Below are 20,112 nucleotides of genomic sequence, written 5' to 3'. Positions count from 1 at the left end.
TTGGCAATTAATCACAGGCTACCTTTGCTTTAAAAATCATTTTAAATCAAAGAGGACAATTGTCTTACTATAACACACAACCTCCTTTTCTGAAGGGTTTGGGGGTGAGGGCACTGTTCTTATCAGAGGTCATGGAGGCGGCCTTATCTAATAGATATCATGAGAGCAGGCCCGGACTGGCAATCTGTGGGTTCTGGCAAATGCCAGAGGGGCTGCTATAAGGTCCCATAGAAAGTCAGTATTTAGTGGGCTGGTGGGGGCTGTTTGGGCCTCTATGTGGGCTGATTGGGCCTCTGCGTACCTGAAATGCCAGGCCCTATTTTAATTATCAGTCCGGACCTGCATGAGAGTAGTATAAATATTTTCCATTTCCCCTAGCTTCTTTAAAAGTGTAGCCTTGCTTATGCTTATTGTATCTTAGCCTGATTCTCCACTTGCTTCATGCTCATCTCTAATAGTTCTATTGTGCTATTGTTTTATAATCTCTTTGCCGAACGACCGATTTCAGCGAAATCCGACCAATCCGTCAGATTATCGTGAGGTTAGGAATTCGAACGATTGTACATCTTACGATTTTTCTTACGACATCTGTCAGAAAATTGATCGGCCATGTTAAAAAATCTATGTTTGCAGGGCCAAGCAGGCAGCTACCCTTTGTATTCCTGGCAAATTGGTATTTTTAGTTGGTGGACACATCGTACATTTAAGCGATCATTTCGAGATAATCGTGGTCTCGCGATAAAGAAAAGATATTTTAAAGATCTTTACATCTATGGCCAGCTTTAAGGTGGCCATACACGGGCAGATAAAGCTGCCGATATTGGTCGTTTGGAACAATTTGACAGCTTATCTGCCCGTGTATGGGGGCTTCCGACGGGTCTTCCAGATCGATATCTGGCCACGATATCAATCGGGAAGGTTTGATTTTTAACTGACCGACCCGTCAGAGCCCTTTGGCACATCGTAATTCGATCATTCGGCCATACGGACGAATGTTCGAATTACCACCGATATAGCCATGCTGTTAGTGGCATATCGGGGAAAGATCTGCTCGTTTGGCAATGTCGCCAAACGAGCGGATCCTTGAGTCTATGACCAGCTTTGGGGAGTGGTGTGGAACAATCCATTGCAGGGGATGCATTCCAGGTTTTCTAGGAGCCTGTATCAATACTTTATACCAGGCCAGATATTCCTCTATCCTATACTAACCACATTCTGCAAGTGAATATAAGGGTACATTTGCCCTTAAACATGTAATACAAAAATTGTCCTGAAGCCACTAATGACTCCGTCTATATTTTTGTATCTCCAGATTATTTTACAGTTGTTTAAAACTAAAGAAATGATCTTACTTTGCCTTTCGGTTCCATGTAATGTTTTTAAACACTGGGCACTACAAGCAGCCTTATTAAATGCATAAAAACAGGTTATAAGAGATTACAGATTAAGTGCTCTGGCTAGCAAAATCATATTTGTGTCTGTGGTCTCAGTAGAGACTATTATTCATTCCTGTTTTACTTGGTAAGACTGTAAGGTCTGTTCTTTTTAAATACATGTTCATTTTTATCGAGTATGATTTTTATTTGATAGATATCTGCTGAAACATTGAACATGGTAGAAATATTCTGCGACCCTCCTGGGTACATCCTGTTTTCTCCTATAGATTTCTTGTTAAAAATGTGCTGAATACAGCCTAAACATTTCTAAATACATTTTATTGCATCTAATGCGAGTGCTTCATGTAATATGCACACACACACACACAAACATACATACATATTTAAAGAGCAATTTATTCACATGCCACATCTAAATGGGATTACTGACTGTGCAGCATTTAGAAAAGATGCTTGTGTAAAATGCTTGGCCATACATTTAAACACCTTCTCTTTTATTTCATCATAATAAAATAAGCAACAGCCTTTATCACTCTCCATTCTTTAGGAAACATGTAGGGTTATGTTTGAAATCAAACATCTAATTGGTTGCTATGGGTTACTAGATCGAGTACAAAAAATGCAATTGGTGTTACTTTAGGACATTTGCTTATGTTTATCCATTTTAGAATATGCTATGAAATGACATTTTATGTCCTTGCTCCACTCTACAGGGCCCCCCTGCCTTCTATGTCTCTTGGCACATGGTAATTAATCTATATATCTCTGTACATTTATACTTATTTATTGCAGTATTTGTCCTCCCTGGTTGTACTTTTACAATGGTTGAAAGAGTGACTCTACCAATAAGGGCTGAGCTCCACTGGCTTTTTTAGGTGGATCGATGCGTGGCAACGAAACACAGGTGGGAGGTTGGATGTAGCCACAGGCTTCAAAATATAATGGGACTCAACGAAAAGTCGCAGGTAAAAACTACATGGATAAACTGTCAGATGAAGGCGATGCTTTCTGCGTTCACATCCCACAGTTTTGTGCCGTGTTGGATGTAATATAGTTTTTACTTGCGACTTTTCATTTTTGCCGCAGGCGATTGCAGTTTTGTCGCCGGGTGCTGATCCACCGAAAAATGCAAGTGGAGCTCAGCCCTCATACAGTCTAGCCCCACAATAAATCCCTTTTCTGGTTGCAAGGGTCATTGATCTTTGTAACCGGTTACTGTTTAAATTCCAGGTTGCAGAGATGCAGACTAGACAAAACAAATCACTTAAAAAATAAAATAGATATAATCATATCAAATAAAATTTGTAATTGTTTTTATAAAGTATGAGAAGCATAATTCTTTCACTTAAAAAAAGAAGCTCTTTTCTGCAAACCAAACAACGACAGTGAGGATTTCCAAATGAATTGATTAATGAAACACGTGTTAAACTGGCCATAGACGCAAAGATACTATCGTACAAAACAAAGGTTTTGTCCAGACATTTTTTGTACCATGGTGATCGGTTGTTCAGTCGATCAAACAGGTTAAAAGATTTATATCGGCTACCAATACTATCTCTGCATGTATCAATGGGACAATATCAATGGGAGACTGTCACTACTATTTGTCGGACATAACTTTCATATGAATGTGTGATTTGTTCTCTTAACTACGTTATATTAGTCTGAATGGTTAGTTAAAGGCCAGAAGATTGGCACAGATGATCGTTTGTCCGACATAGGCTAATCTGTATGTCTATGGCCAATTTAATTTAAGCCATACAGGATCTGTTCATTTTAGGAAATGTGAAAGTTGTGGAGCTTCATAAAAATGCAGTGAAACAGCACTGGATAGTGGTACATATTGGAACTGCGGGAAAATAGTTGCATAACTTTGCATAAATAGTACTGATATGAGTTTCCATATGTGTTTTTAAATGTGTTAGGTTAAGTATGTAAATAAGTGTGTTCAACTCGCATATATTTATCTGCAATTTGATGCATAAAAATGTAGATAAATGTGTTTGAAAACAATCCCATAGGCCCATGATAATTTGAGCATATGTCAAAAATATTATGCATTTGAAAAAACACAACAAACAGTGACATCATTTTAATGCAACACTAAACTGTCATGATTACAAATAATTGGATACAAATACTGGATCAAGTTCACCATTCCCATAGAAACGCTCAAAAAAGCTTATAAGAAGCCTGCAGCTGTAACAGAAAATATCAAATTAATGTTATGTCAGCTGTTAGGAGCCGACTGATCAGATGTGCTCTATATCAACAGCAGTAAGTCATTGGCTTTTTCATATAATTTCGAGCCGCAGTTGATTGCTGCAAACCTCTCTCCATTATCTGCCTACAAATTAGCCTACAAATGACAAGCCCTTACATTGACCAGACCATTTATAGGATTTACAAAAGAACGAGGCAAATGCCGTTCCTTTAATTAATTTGCCCCAGATAGGTTTTATTGTTTTTTCATATAATGCTGATAAGAAAATGATCTGAAGATGTATATAATCATTCACTGTCAGTAAAATAATATTATTTTCTGACACAACTGACCCTTTAAAGATGTAAGGTGGCAGCTCTGGCCATAACTAGTTACCTATGGCAGTCAGTGGTAGATTTTGTCTGGGCTGCTGCCCTCAGGATTCATTGATGTCACTAGAGAAAAAAAGGAATTATAAATGTGAACATTGTCTGCATTGTCTCAATTCAAAGCTGTCTGTTGTGGTGAAAAGATCACCAGGTTTACATTGGATTACTCACTGTAGCTTCATTTTCCTAACTGCTTACACTTAGGTTTGCTCACATAGGAAACTGCATTGCAGGGTCATTAGATCAGTGACAAACTGCTCGGTCCGTGTACTGTTGGCTGTACAAATGCACAGGTTTTCCTGCAACCATTGCAGTCATCTTACCTGTCAGCAAATATAATTAAGATGTAGTCATTATATATTTATTGTTTAATCGATTGCTTCTTATTGTGCATTTACTCATCGTAAAACAGGTAAATAAAATACGTCATAGAAAATATATCATAGACTAAGTTTAATAAATGCATTTCCCCTTAGACAGTAAAATATATATTTTCCCATCTTGCCCCTTAACTTTGGTTAGAAACAGTTATCCACTCTTATTATTTCCTACAAAGATTACACCCTTTACAGGCTTTGTACTCTACTGCCTTAAAGGAGAACTAAAGCTTAACTAAGGAAGCTAAAAATGTTATACATTATGTTTTTGGCTTCTGTACCAGCTCAAGGCAACCACAGCCCTTTAGCAGTAAAAATCTGTGTCTCCTCAGTAGATCTCCCCATCTTCTTTTCTGCTGATTCACTGCACATGCTCTGTGCTGCTGTCACTTACTGAGCTTAGGGACCCACTCACAAATGTAGTGTACACATAAAATAGAAATGTCACAATATAAGGCTGATTAGTAATTAATACAGATAATTACTACAAGGCAGCACAGAAACCAGTGCAATTAGCATCAGAATTTAATGATCAGCCCTGTAGCATCATCTTATATTACAGACCAACCTCATTTTCTGCTTTATAATTTGTGATAACCCCCTAAGATTATCTGAGCCCACTGAGCATGTGAGTGTCGCAGACACTTTCCATGATGTTGACCCCATGTGAGAAGTTTGAAGTCCTGGATCATTGCTGCTTTGAACAAGCTGAAACTTTAGGCTGGTACAATAAGTTCATTATATAAAATATGCCATTTTAAGTCACATTCATTTTAAGGGTTTAGTTCTCCTTTAACACTTCAGTCTGTTGCATATCTCACCTTTGTTCCCCTGTGAAAATCTCTTCAATGGCTCTCAATTTCCTCTCAAATTAAATGCAATGACATTTAAGGGGAAGTAACTCCTATATATATATATATATATATATATATATATATATATATATATATATATATATATATATATATATATACTTATTACACCAGTAGTGTCCATGCACAGCCCCCCACTGCAGTCCCAAAAACTGTCATGTTACCCTTGTACCTGGCAACCCATTGCACAGCTGCACAGTAGAACTGGCCGCTGTCATGTTTTACAGCCGTATTTCCAGGGACACTCCCACTAGAAGCCAGTCTGTTTATTATTGTAAATCCCCCTGCTTTTTAGAATATAAAGTGTTGTGCAACTTGTTGTCCCTATATAAACAAATTGTGGTGATATGTATATATATATTTAGCCTGATTGGGAATGCAGTATTGCTTGGTGTCCACCCAGTGGTCAAACATTGGTGATGTTCTGTAACAGTGTATGTATGATAAGCTGCTATAGCAGCCCAGACTCATCTACCTAATTGTAAACATTAAAGTTTCTTATGACCATAAGTTAAAGGGATTCTGTCATGGGAAAAAAAAAGTTTTCAAAATGAATCAGTTAATAGTGCTGCTCCAGCAGAATTCTGCACTGAAATCCATTTCTCAAAACAGCAAACAGATTTTTTTATATTCAATTTTGAAATCTGACATGGGGCTAGACAGTTTGTCAATTTCCCAGCTGCCCCAAGTCATGTGACTTGTGCTCTGATAAACTTCAATCACTCTTTACTGCTGTACTGCAAGTTGGAGTGATATAACCCCCCTCCCTCCCCCCCCCAGCAGCCAAACAAAAGAACAATGGGAAGGTAACCAGATAACAGCTCCCTAAGGCTAGGGCCACACGGCGCGATTTTGCCGCGATTCTGCGCTGGGCGAGTTGCGAGTTGCGAGTCGCTGCGGTTTTTAAGCCGAAATAGCTTTGTTAACTTTGGCGCTGGCGTCAATGCAAATCGCGGCGAAATCGCTGCGCTAATTCACACGCAGCGATTCGTTTTCTATTGTCGCCCGAAGTTGCCTCGCTGGGCGTTTCCGGGCGACAGTAGAAAAAGAATCGCCGCGTGTGAATTAGCGCAGCGATTTCGCCGCGATTTGCATTGACGCCAGTGCCAAAGTTAACAAAGCTATTTCGGCTTAAAAACCGCAGCGACTCGTAACTCGCAACTCGCCCAGCGCAGAATCGCGGCAAAATCGCGCCGTGTGGCCCTAGCCTAACACAAGATAACAGCTGCCTGGTAGATCTAAGAACAACACTCAATTGTAAAAACCCGTGTCCCACTAAGACACATTCAGTTACATTGAGAAGGAAAAACAGCAACCTGCCAGAAAGCATTTCTCTCCTAAAGTGCAGGCACAAGTCACATGATTGGGGGCAGCTGGGAAATTGACAAAATGTCTAGCCCCATGTCAGATTTCAAAATTGAATATAAAAAAATCTGTTTGCTCTTTTGAGAAATGGATTTCAGTGCAGAATTCTGCTGGAGTAGCACTATTAACTGATGTGTTTTGAAAAAAACATGTTTTCTGATGACAGGATCCCTTTAAGTAATTCATTGAACTGTCTGTGGTGAAAGATAAACCCATAAGGAAAGGGATATTTGCTTTCACTTCAGGCTGGTGTAGTTGGCAACATGTTGAATTAGTCGTAGCAAGTAAAGTACAATACAGTTTTACCAGTTTATCATGGTTGTAAAATACAAAACACTGATGTTTGAATAAATGGGGGGGGGGGTAAAATAGCACATTTTGCTTCAATTGACAAAATGATAAATATGTTATATTTGCTATTTATTTCATGGTATATATATATATATGGTATTATATATTCATAAAGTTATCAGTTTAATTTGACTGAGATTAAATATTAAATTAGAGAAAAACAATTAATTTATAATTTAATCTAAATGCAATTATGTCAGTCTGAGCAGAAGAATGTATTGAGGTGATAATTTTGTAAAAGATTCATAAAAGTCAATAGTAAATTTGTGCTTTCAAACTGATTTTTTTAAATGTAGTTTTAAAAAAAATGGAAAAGAAAATATTAAAAATGTTTTTTTAAAGAAGATTGAAAAATACATATTTTTATAAAAAAAAACCTTGACATTTTTGCACTGGGCAAAAACTCCATTGTCTGATCTATTTTCTAACAAAAGCCTTAAAACAATTCACATGGCAGTAGATTTGTGTCTAAATACATTATTGAGGAATTGATAAATTCAGTTTTCAAAACAGTGATGAATATGTTTTGTAGGGAATATGAACCTAATTAAAGAAAGCATCTTTCCAATGTTGGGTTAATTTAAAACTTTCCAGTGATATTCAGGTTGTTTGTAAATGTTATTGCTGTTAAATGCAGTATCTCTCTTTTTCTGCACTGATGGCTCTGACTTTAGGAACAATGTTGCGTATGCTCCTTCACAAGTCAATCAGCAGACCTGCTAAATTGGTTCCGAAGTCAGAACCACCAGGGCAGAGAATAGAAAGGGGAAAGACATTGCAGCTATATTTCTAAATTTCCAATGGAAATTAATAGGTAATTTAAATTAGAAAGTCGCTGGAAATGATAATTCATTGGCTTACATCTTTGATCTCTAAGCCTGTCTGTGTTTGTATTTTTTAAATTATTAAATTTGGCTCTCTGTAATGGGAACACTACCTGAATATATTTGGCCATAGTTTGATACCGTTGCATGATCTTTAACTACATGAGGATTACTGCTGGTAACCAGCCCCACCAGTGCTTAAAAACATGCAGGGATTCTTATCCTTACCTGGAAAGATATTTTGGGAAAGCTAGAAAAAAAAGAGAAAAAAAACACCATTTCTTAATTTTTCCATTAAATAAATGTGAATTGAAAAATTTAACTATAATTGTCCTTTAAAATGCCAGAAAGCAATCTAGGAAAATAGATTTGTTTCTTTAATAATTTAAATCCCATGCAATACACAAGGGCGGTGTACTTTTATGGCCAATAGAGCAAGTGCACTATCCAGTGGGTAGTGGGTCCAAGCAGGGAAAAATGTGGGTTGCAGGGCCTGGGTTTCAAAAATTGGTTCAGCGCAGGGCTCTAATTCCCCACTAATTGCCCTAATGTAATATAATGTTTTCAATATTAGCATGCTTATATAAATTGTAGAAGTGAATGTGTTTTATCATTGTACAGAATAACCTATTGCCTATATCTGTTGTAATCTTGCCTGTCCCACATGCTGATCACATCGCATCATATTTTATAACCATTTTCATATCATAATCCTTTTATAGTCCTTTATTTCTATTGCACCAATATATCACACTGCTTTTTAATGAGATTATACATCAGTCAATCTATGTCCCTTCCACATTCAGACACATTATACTCTGTTTTAGTAGGAGCCAGTTAACCTACCTATATGATATTGGAAGTGCGGGAGGAAACTAGAGTACCTGGAGATACCCAAGCAGATATGGGGTGAACAGAAAGATTTTAGACTTACCGGAAAATCTTTTTCTAGTAGGCCCGAACTGTCAGTGCAGACGTCAGGGTTTTGTCTTCATTCACCTCTGGAGGCAGGACAGAAACTTGATCTTTTGCTCGCATGGTTCCTCCCACTGTATATATATGGCTTGTCTCCACCTCCTCACATCAGTTCCGTTATAAAGCTCAGCCGGTGGAGATATGACAGATAGAAGAAATAGTAAGAGACACAGATAGAGGATAGCGAGAAAGAAGTCCCGACGCCCATACTAAAATCAGCCTGGGTGGGACTTACTGCACTGACAGTTCGGGCCTACTAGAAAAAGATTTTCCGGTAAGTCTAAAATCTTTCTTTCTCTAGTCGGCCCTCCTGTCAGTGCAGACGTCAGGGGACGTCCAAAAGCTTGCCAATATCCAGGGTGGGCACTTACACTTGTGTACTGATTTTAGTCTTACTGTGCAACTGCAGCCTGCAGAACTTTGCGGCCAAACGTGGCCGATGTAGAAGCATAAACATTCAACTTGTAAAACTTAATGAACGTATTTGGAGAGACCCAAGTAGCTGCTTGGCAGATCTGTTCAGCCATAGCCAGATTTTGCAACGCCCACGATGTGCTTTGTGCCCTTGTGGAGTGAGCCTTAACAGAAAACGGTCTAGCCCTACCACTGTCATCATAAACTTTGTGGATAGTGTCAACTAGCCAACGAGCTATAGTCCTCTTGGACACAGGTTGTCCCCTGTGAGCGGCAGCATACGAAACCAGTAAGGAATCTGAAAGCCGAAATGTCTTTGATCTCTTGAGATAAATGCGAATCGCCCGAACAACATCCAACGTATGCAGTTTTGCTTCCTTATCATTCGATGGATGTGGGCAAAAGGAAGGCAAAACGATGTCTTGGTTCATGTGCCGTTCGGATACCACCTTCGGAAGAAAACCAGGTGCAGTTCTGAGGACAGCCTTATCCTGGTGTAAGGTAAGCCAGGGCTCTCTGCAGGAAAGGGCTGCCAATTCGGAAACCCGTTTAGCAGATGTAATCGCAATTAAGAAGGCAACTTTAAGTGACAACCACTTCAGCTCACACGTTGATAACGGTTCAAAAGGGGGATGTTGTAAGCCAGTGAGCACCAAAGGTAAACTCCAAGTAGCCAAGGGTTCACGAAGAGGAGGTCTGGCTCTAGTTACGCCTTGTAGGAAACGCTGTACCGTAGGATAATTCGCCCATCTTTTATGAGTCAAAGCAGTTAGTGCGGAAATCTGAGTCTTAAGTGTACGGAGAGCGAGTCCCTTCTGGAACCCGTCTGCCAAAAACTCAATAACATGAGTGGAAATAACAGAAGCCCAAGGAACATCTATATGATTGCACCATGTGATAAATGTTCTCCAGATCTTATAGTACACTGTGGAGGTGGAAGGCTTCCTAGCCTGTAACAAAACGTTTATTGCCGTCGGGGAGAAACCACGTTGTAAATACCAGTTGGTTTCAAGAGCCACGCAGTCAATCTGAGCATTGCTACATTGGGATAGCGGATTGGCCCTTGTGTCAGCAAGTCTGGAAGTAGAGGCAATCGCCATGGAGGGGCTATGGATAACGTGACGAGATCCGTGTACCAAACTCTGTTGGGCCAGTCTGGCGCAACCAAAATGGTAGTTGCGTTGGAGTGTTTTAACTTTCGGATGACCCTGGGCAGAATCGCTAAGGGGGGGAAGGCGTAAACGAGGTTGAAGTCCCAAGGCACCACTAGGGCGTCTATCAGGAACGCTGCTGGGTCTCTCGTTCTGGCGCAGTAAAGAGGAAGTTTGTTGTTGTTTCTGGAAGCGAACATGTCCACTTCCGGGGTCCCCCACCTCCGAGTTAGTTGCCGAAATAACCCGTCGTGTAAGGACCACTCTCCCTGGTCCATGGATATTCTGCTCAAGTAATCCGCTTCCCAGTTCTGTACCCCTGGGATGAACACTGCTGAGATGCTGGTTACCGTTCTTTCCGCCCAGGTGAGTATGCGGGAGACTTCCAGCATGGCTGCCCTGCTGCGTGTGCCACCCTGTTTGTTTACATAAGCCACGGCCGTGGCATTGTCGGACTGGACTCGTACTGCCCGAGACTGCAAGATCGACGACCACCCTTCCAGGGCCAGGGCAATCGCTCGTAATTCCAGCACATTGATGGGTAACTTGCTTTCCTGAGACGACCAAATCCCTTGTAGTGTCAGGTTGTGGTAAACTGCACCCCAGCCCCTGAGGCTTGCGTCCGTAGTGACGACTTCCCAGGAAGCGGTTTCTAGGCTTCTCCCTTGTAGTAAGTTTGGTAGCACTGTCCACCAAAGGAGTTCCTTCCTCGTCGTTTGGTCGAGAGGAATAATCTGTCCCAGGAATTGATGATCTCTGTTCCAGTGCCGGAGGAAGTTGTGTTGCAGAGGTCGGAGATGAAACCTGGCAAACGGTATGGCCTCCAAGGCCGCCACCATGAGTCCCAGGAGACGTAAGCAGTCCTCTGCAGAGGTCTCCTCCTGGTGTAGGACCGACAGAGAGGTTTGTTGCAACTTGATGGCTTTGTCGCGTGGTAAGTACACTTTTTGGACTTTGGAATTGAATTGTAATCCGAGAAACACAATCGTCTGGCGTGGTGTGAGTGAACTCTTCTTGCGATTGATTAGCCAGCCATGTTGTGTAAGCACCTGCAGGCATAGTTCGGTGTCTCTGTTCGCCTGTTGGACCGTGGGCGCCTTTATCAAGAAATCGTCGAGATAGGGGATAATGTTGACTCCTAGAGACCGGAGGTAGGCTACAAAAGGTACCAGGCTCTTTGTGAAGACGCGTGGTGCTGTACAAAGACCAAATGGCAGCGCCGTAAATTGATAATGATCTCCTCCTACAGCGAACCTGAGGAATTTTCTTGAAAAAGGAGAAATGGGGACGTGCAAATAGGCGTCTTGTAAATCTATTGATGTCATGAAAATGTTCGGTTCCATATTTGCAATCACCGATCGGATTGATTCCATCCGGAATTTTTGCTTTAGTATCATCGGATTTAGGGGTTTGAGATTTAGGACGGGTCGGAAGGATCCTTCCTTTTTGCGAACTAGAAATAGATTGGAGTAGAACCCTTTGTACTGTTGTGATATTGGGACCCGCGCGATAACCCCTGTGAGCAGCAGTGTGTCCACAGCTCCTTGGAGCAAGTGTAGTTTGTGAGGAGCAACTGTTGATGGGGTGAACCTCCCGAGTGGAAGGTGAGGGGAGAAAGGAATCTTGTAGCCATGTTTGATTATGGAGAGCACCCAATTGTCTGTCACATGTGTTTCCCATATCCCGATGAATTCTTGAAGCCGGCCCCCTACGTGTTGTGCCCCGACTCGTTGTGGTGAGTCAGGCGGAGTTAGGCTTGGCAGGGATAGGCTTTCTGGTATTGCGTGCCTGGTGCTGCCAGTTTTGCCTGCCGCGTCTAGTGGATTGCTCCGTTGAGGGATTTTTGTTGTAGGTGCGAAAGGAACGAAATGGTCTCGATGGAGAGGACCATGATCTCTTGCCTGTGTATCTATTTGTGGGTTCAGATCGGGGACGTTTTCCTGAGGGCAGGAAGGTACTCTTACCTCCAGTGACCTCCGAAATGATTTGTTTCAGATCAGGGCCGAAAAGCGAGTCCCCAGTAAACTTCAGTGACAAAAGTCTTAGTTTGGATGCGGTATCCCCTGTCCAGTGTCTGAGCCATAGGGCTCTGCGTGCAACCACCACATTCGCTGTTGTCTTAGCAGCCAGTTTTGTGACCTCCATTGCCGCTTCTGCCAAAAAGGCTATGGCAGTAGACAGTCTTTCTGCCTCTGCATGCAACTGTTGTTTTGTTTCAGGGGGATGTCGTGCTAGCTCTTGTGCCCAATGTCTAGCAGTGCGGGCCAGGCCTGCTGAAGCTGCGGCCGGTCGAAGCATTGCGGCTGCCTGTGTGTATGACCTCTTTAGTATAGATTCCATACGTCTGTCTAAGGGATCCCTGAAAGCCGCTTCCTCTGCGGGCAATGCTGTATAGCGGGATAAGCGGGCAACCGCTGAATCTACCTTTGGGGCCTTATTCCATTTCTTTTGGTGCTCTTCAGGTACTGGATACGTCTTAAAGAATCTCTGTGTAAGTGCAATACGGCGTTCAGGCTGTGACCACTCAGTGTCAATTGCTTGTGTGATGGAATTAAATATAGGAAAGGTTAATTTAGATTTTTTTGTGAACACCTAGGAGCCTGTCTGCCTTTGAAAGGACTGTCGTCTCATCCTTAATCTCCAAGGTTTGCATCATCTCTCTTAAGAGTTTCTTAGTGATCTCTGGACTGGCTGCTGGAGATGGATTGTCGTCCTCAGAGTCTGACTCAGAATGTAGCTGTGAGTGATCAGAGCTATCTGATTCCTGACCTATTGCCTCCTCCTCCTCTGTATCAGAGGCTTGTCCTTCCTCAGATTCTGAGGAATGAGATAAAGTGATATGGGCTTTACGCTTGCTAGCAGCAGCCTTTTTGGGTTCCCTATGAGTAGAGGGTGCTTGTACTGTTTTCATAATCCATTGGAAAAATTCCCCAATCTGAGCTGGTCCCTGATCAGAGGTCTGGGCCACAGGTTCATTGTCCCAGATTATTGGAGTGGGACTCTGAGAATGCCTCTGAGGCGTGGTTTGAGTAGGGGTATGTGGAGCTGAGGTAGGTTCTTGCATAGGTAGTGACTGAACTATCTGTGGGGATAATACAGGAGGATCGGTTGATACGGAAGGCTTGTGGCTGGGTTTGCAGACAGAACAAAAGGTGCGTTCAGATTTCCTGAGGGAATGTTTGCATACCTTGCACTTAGGTAGTTTTTCAGGTCGCTTCTTTTTAACCGACTTAACAACCTCCCTGAGCTCTTGAAGAGAGTCCGTTTCTTCCATAGTGACGATGGCTGTGTACCGCTAACTATGTGGAAGTTTTAGTCTCTCACCGCAGCCTGTACTGTGCGCGCTGCGCGTAGCGTGCGCTTACGTCACCACGCTCCCTTGTATGGTGCGAAGAAGAAGTTCTGCGCGCCTATCAGGCGCGTTGCCTAGAAACCGGCAGCTCTCCCGTCTAAGTAATGACGGCGGTAACAGCGATTGAATCAGGGCAGTAGAGGAGCAATATCGTCCCTAAGGAGTCACTTGGTCCTCAGTCCTACCTGCTAAATAAAAAACCAGGCAGCTGTGCTTGCCCATCAGCTCTCCCTTGCCAAGTGCTGTTCCTGGATACGGAATCGATTAGCTCCGCATGCTAACGTAGAAAAAAGGACAGCTCTGCGTGTCCTAATGTAGACAAGAAAGGGCAGCTCTGCGTGCCACATGATCTTAGCAGGGGGGCAGCTCTGCGTGCCACATGATCCTAGTAGAGGGGCAGCTCTGCGTGCCCTATATAAAAGGAGAAAAGGGGGTAGTTCAGTAAACCCCAAGTGTATACAGGGCAGCTCTGCGTGCCATATACAGTAGTACAGCGACAGCTCTGCGTGCCACTAATTCCAGACAAGGTAGCTTCGCGTACCTGAAGAATAGAAGTTGATTAAGTACTAGAAGAAAAAAAAAAAAATATATATATATATGTCCTTCACCTCCGAGGCAGGACAAAGAACTGATGTGAGGAGGTGGAGACAAGCCATATATACAGTGGGAGGAACCATGCGAGCAAAAGATCAAGTTTCTGTCCTGCCTCCAGAGGTGAATGAAGACAAAACCCTGACGTCTGCACTGACAGGAGGGCCGACTAGAGAAATACAATTTTCTTGCAGATAGTACTGTGTCTAGGGCTGCCACTCATCCATTATTAGAACTTGACAAACCAGTTTTCAAAGGGCACGTGTTTCTGCCTGGTGTTCAACACTGAGAAAACTGTACATTAATCCATTCATTTGTGTTTTAGTATTGCGATAATCTCATTCCCTACATCATAAACGTGCCCCTAATATCATCACAATCACCCCCCAATGTCACTTCTCCACCCCCGTCATCTTCATCAATCCCGCAACCTTTAAAAGGGTTTGATTGGAGGCAAAAATAAGCAGCATTTGATGCAATTCTTTGCTAATGATAGATCCTCTTTAAACATGGGGGTGGATCTATTATGCTTTAGGGTTGGGTGGCAGCCAGTGTCACAGAAAACATTGTAGAATGGATTCCAAAAAATATTATTTCTGGATGTGATGTGAAACCAAAAAGCTAAGCTGAAAAGGGAGTCCAGCTCCTACAACAAGACACTGATCCTATGCATACCTCAAAAGCCTAACTGGCTGGTGCCATATACACATACTGTGCACCCATAGGGTGTTATCAAACAGAAGGGAATTATCAGTCAGCCTAAAGCAAAGGAAAATATATATTTCTTGTTTCTTTTACTGACAGATTAATGCTGGAGTACTGTGTTTCCCACACTGCAGCACATTTTTTTGAGATCAATATGACAACTACAGAAAGACCTTCACCATTACATTTGCTGATGAATACTGCTATTGTCAAATAAAACATATTCTAAAGTATATTTCACCATGTCCTGTTAGGACTCCTGCCTGTTCCACCTCATGGCGGCTACTACTGCTCGGTATAGTATGGACCCTGCAGACACTTCTTGATCCGGGACATCATGACTGGTAGCCACATTATGTGCCTATATGTAGATTTATTATAAACAACTGCAGGAAACAGTTGTAATATATTATCTGGAATTCTATATTAGAAACTGTTCTGATCGGACACCCACAGATCTGAAACCCCTGCAGCCAGTACTGAAGTGCAAAGCTGCATAGTGGGGCAACAGCTGCCATGTTTGTCTGCATCACTTCTGTTCTTGGGCACCACGGCAGTGATCGGGCCTGGACTGGGAGTCAAAATAGGCCCTGTCATTCCGAGTACACAGAGGCCCAAACAGCTCCTACCAACCCAATATATGGTAACTTTCTATGGAGCCATACAGCAGCCTCTCTGGCATTTGCCAGAACCCACAGATTGCCAGTCCGGGCCTGGCAGTGATTGCAGTCCAGGAGCATGCACACTGGAAGCTGACTTATAGTTCTGGACCTCCAAAGAGTCCATGATAGAAAATGTATGGGATGGAAAAAGTCCTTGAAGAATTGGAATCAGGAGGGCTTTTGCATGGATGGGCTGCATTTCTATGATGGTGGTGCATTTGCATAGAACAAATCGGTCAAAATGGCCACAATGATGTCATTATTTAGTGCAATGGATCAATTGCAGAATGTGTACCATAAAACACGCTCAATGAGGAGGACAGGAAAACTGTACCTATTCGTAAATTATACTTGCACACTTCTTGGATATACAAGCAAAGCATTCTTTAGATAAAAAGAAAACACCTCCCACAAATTTCCATATTACCATATATAAAAGATAGATACCAGTTAAGGACATAGAAAAAATCTTCAGTATTTATTGCACACGAGTGCCAAAAAAGAGGGCTTGTGCTGTACATATTTTTAGCCTGCTGATCACTAATACTCAATGGGGGGGGAATGCAATATTGGGCGCTTATGCAAAAATCGTTCATAATTTGTCCGCAATGCGAATAAATGTTTGCAAAGTGAACAATGATAAATCAATCTTACTAAAATTCAACAAGAACAGATGGGGCTTGCTGGAAGTGTGAATAATGATTATGCATTTTCACTAAGTTAAATATATTACAAAGCACTATTTGGTGCTGGTGCCAGAAAGCCATTTACTACAGTGCCACTAATGGGCAACAGCCATGCAGTTAGATCATCTTACCACATCATCTTACAGTAACAGCTCTTAAGAACAGCTGGGAGTATGGAATTTAATGAGAATTGAGTTTGCAGTGTTCCACCAGTCTAACATTGCATATTCCTTTTACGTGAGCCAAACAATCATAGAGCAGCATTAGCATAATGAATCTGTACTTAATCATACAGAGCAGGAGAAAGGTGTGTGGGTGAAAAGTAAGTGAACACACAGGCAATTATTTCAGCGCAACTGTATTATATCCTTAGCAAATAACAAGATAAACTAGCAGGTCTATAACCTACCCCAAAGATTTTTATATGTATATATAGTTTATAGATATATAAAAAGATAGATATATATAAACAACCCATCTATCTCTATCTTTCTCTATATACAGTATATTCATGTGAGTATGATCCAATCAATAGAGACACAGTCACACTTGCATAAACCAACCTTTATTATAGTTGGGATACAATAAATGTATACTATGCTGTATGGAGAATATTGAAGTAAGATTTTTTTTCTTGTGATTTTACTTATTGTTGTTGCGATGTTGTATGCCTTTCTCAGTCTACTGCCGTAGACACGTTCTTGCAGCTCCAAAGGTTGGTGTATAACTGTACACACAAACCAACTTTTGCATCCTGATCTGTCCTTGCACCAGCATTGCTATATGAGCTGACATTTTTATGCCTGCACACACACGTATGTCCACACTTTTATGTCTGGGGTTATAAACACTATCTTCCTTTGCAGGGTTATCAAGCCTAGCTTGGTATTATACAGGTATGGCACATGTTATCTAGAATGCCCTGGAACAGTGGGTTTCTGCAGAAGGGAGTCTTTCTGTAACTTGAATTTCCATACTTTTGTTTACTGTTGACTACAATGGAGTCTGTGGGAGATGACTTTCCTGTTATTTGGATCTTTCTTGATAACTTGTTTCCGCACCCCATACCTGTATTCCTGAGGGGCCAGGGTTGCTGCCTGCAACTGAAATGAGCAGATGGAGCCCATGACCAAGTGAGAGTCTGTCTGCCTGATGAAAGCCAAGAGGGTGAGCAATCACCAGAAGAATCGTGAGTACAGAAGTGACCCCAACATATGTGTTTTCTTACTGGTAGTCCACAAGTGGCCCAGTTTAGTGATGGAACTCGTCAAATGTGTGTAGGTAGCGCCCAGTGTGTAAATAAACTGCCTTAAAAAGAAGAAAGTGTCTGTTGTGGATCTTGCAAGCTTACTAGAGAGATAACTGCTTGATCATTTACCCCTTTTTCTGTAACTTTGTTTCCTGTTATTCACTTCTGATTTATCTGCTTCATCTTCCTTCTGTTTAACACTTTCCCATTCCTCATGGGGTATATCAACCAAATGGTGCATAAGTATTGGGATCAGGTCACTTTAGCTCAACATGTGGAAATATACATTTTCTGATAATCTTCTGTGAAGCAAAGGACAAAAATATTCATGGATTGGGACCTCTGCTATCTTGGCACAGTTATGTTCTCTTACATTATTTTTAATGCTTCCTTATTGTTGTTTCGAAGTCATTTTTGTTAGAGTACATTGGATCCTATCAACCAGATGCTGCTAAAATTCCAAAATAGTAATTCAAAATAAACTAAAGCTGGCCACACATGGGCTAATTTTTTGTCTGTAGACACCTCTTATAAATTGTAAGCTTACTGGACTATGTATGGGGACAAAAGAACTGCATCCTTTACTAATACTGTTCTTTTTCCATTGAAAATGATTAACTGTTTCAAGATAAAATTGCTGAATTATGTTTATATACACAGTTAGTGAAAAAAATGTCTTTCCCTATTTGGTAAACACTTGCATTGTCATCACCAAATAATAGTTGCAGTATTTTTGGGACTTTCCTTTTAACTACCCTATTCTAAAATTACTTGCTATATATACTACTAGGAAAGCTAGTTTCCATTGGGAAATAATGGATCCACATTGGGACATTAATTTACATATTTAAACTGACAAAAAAATATCTCTCTCTCTGTGGGTGACCTGAAACCATTGCAGGTTAGTGTTGGGTGCTGGTCAGACTAGGGAAGAATTACCCTTGTCCACTGCTACCAAAGATTCCCTGTCTTGGAACCAGAGTCATGTAGAGAGCAAGAAATTGAAGGTACAGGTCCCACAATAGCAAAACTTTGCAGGGTTTCTGCAGCTTAGAGTCTGGTGTGGGTCGAGTTTTTCCTGACCTGCATATCACATATATGTTTATTCATGCTTGCTTCAGCCCGCTCTACCAAATAGTGACACAACAATTCAAAGTAAAGGTCACCAAACCCATCTTTAAGCACACCGTAACACGGAACACCCACGTTTAAATCAACTGTACCACGGGTAACAAAAATCTCCCCAACAGTAAGGGATATGTTATCCAGAAAAACATCTCCCCACCGGTAAGGGATATGTTATCCAGAAAGCTCTGAATTATGGGAAATCTGTCTCCCATATACTTCTTTTTTTCCCAAAGAATGAAACTATTAAAAAATGGTTTCCTTTTTTCTCTGTAATAATAAACAAGTACCTTTTACTTGATCCAAACTGAGATATCATTAATCTTTGCTGAAAGCAAAACCAGCCTGTTGGTTTATTTATTGTTTAAATTCTATTTTAGTAGCTTTAAGGTATGAAGATCTAAATTACTGAAATTACAGTTATCCAAAAAACCAAGGTCTCGAGCATTCTGGATAACAGGTCCCATACTTGCAAGTGATGTCAGCAGAAATATAGTTGTCTCAATAAATATTTAGAGTGGCTGACCGATGCAATTTTTATTTCTTTTTTTTATAATTTACAGGCAAGTCACACCATGGCCTAGTAACTGACAAATCTACCAGGGTACAAGATAAAACACGTATAAACTCTGTACAGCTTCAGTTTATGTGGCATAAAAAGCAAAAAAAAAATATTCTCGAACATAAAACATTCCAAGCTGTAAACCATATTGTGTTTATGATTTAGTAGAAAAAACAAAAATTGGCAGCAGACACAAAACCTATAAGAGTGCATAGGACACATGGTCAGCTTAAATTTTGTGTATAACACACCGTTCATAATGGAAGCTGTATTGTTTATCATTTTAAAATCCCACTTTGTCTTTCAGGATTGGTTGTGCAATCAGTTTGTCATGTTCATATGGTTAAACTTCTCAAGCTGGCTTACTATTGGAAATATTGTAAGTAATTTGTGATGTTTTGGGTTAATAGTGATGTTAAACCAAGTCATAGCTGGCCAGGATTGTCTTTGGCATTGGTCAATTACTCTCTCTTTCACTAGAAAGCCACATTATTATAAAACAATCATACTGAAAAATGTAGAGAACTCTTGAGCATGCCGAGGCCATAAAAAACCCTCTTTCTGGGCCACGTTTGGCCCATGGGCCCCTAGTCACAGGTTGTTTAATTCAATAACCATACAACTGAAGCTTCATTTTCTTCTTGTTGGGAGGGTGGATTTTTAGGGGGAATTGTGAAATGTTTAAATTGATGAACTTGACTAATAGTTCACATATGAATCATTGATAAGGAACAGACAGAAACCTTCTAAATAAACATTCCAGTTGTAGATACGCCACGGTTACCATGAATTGTTCCATCAGGAATATGATTAAATTAATTCTTCCAAAAGGGAGCACCGGTCACAAGTTTTTAAGTGCATT

The sequence above is a fragment of the Xenopus laevis genome, chromosome 1L (assembly GCF_017654675.1).
Source record: "Xenopus laevis strain J_2021 chromosome 1L, Xenopus_laevis_v10.1, whole genome shotgun sequence".
NCBI classification, from domain to species: Eukaryota; Metazoa; Chordata; class Amphibia; order Anura; family Pipidae; genus Xenopus; species Xenopus laevis.
This window is presented reverse-complemented; position numbering follows the sequence as displayed.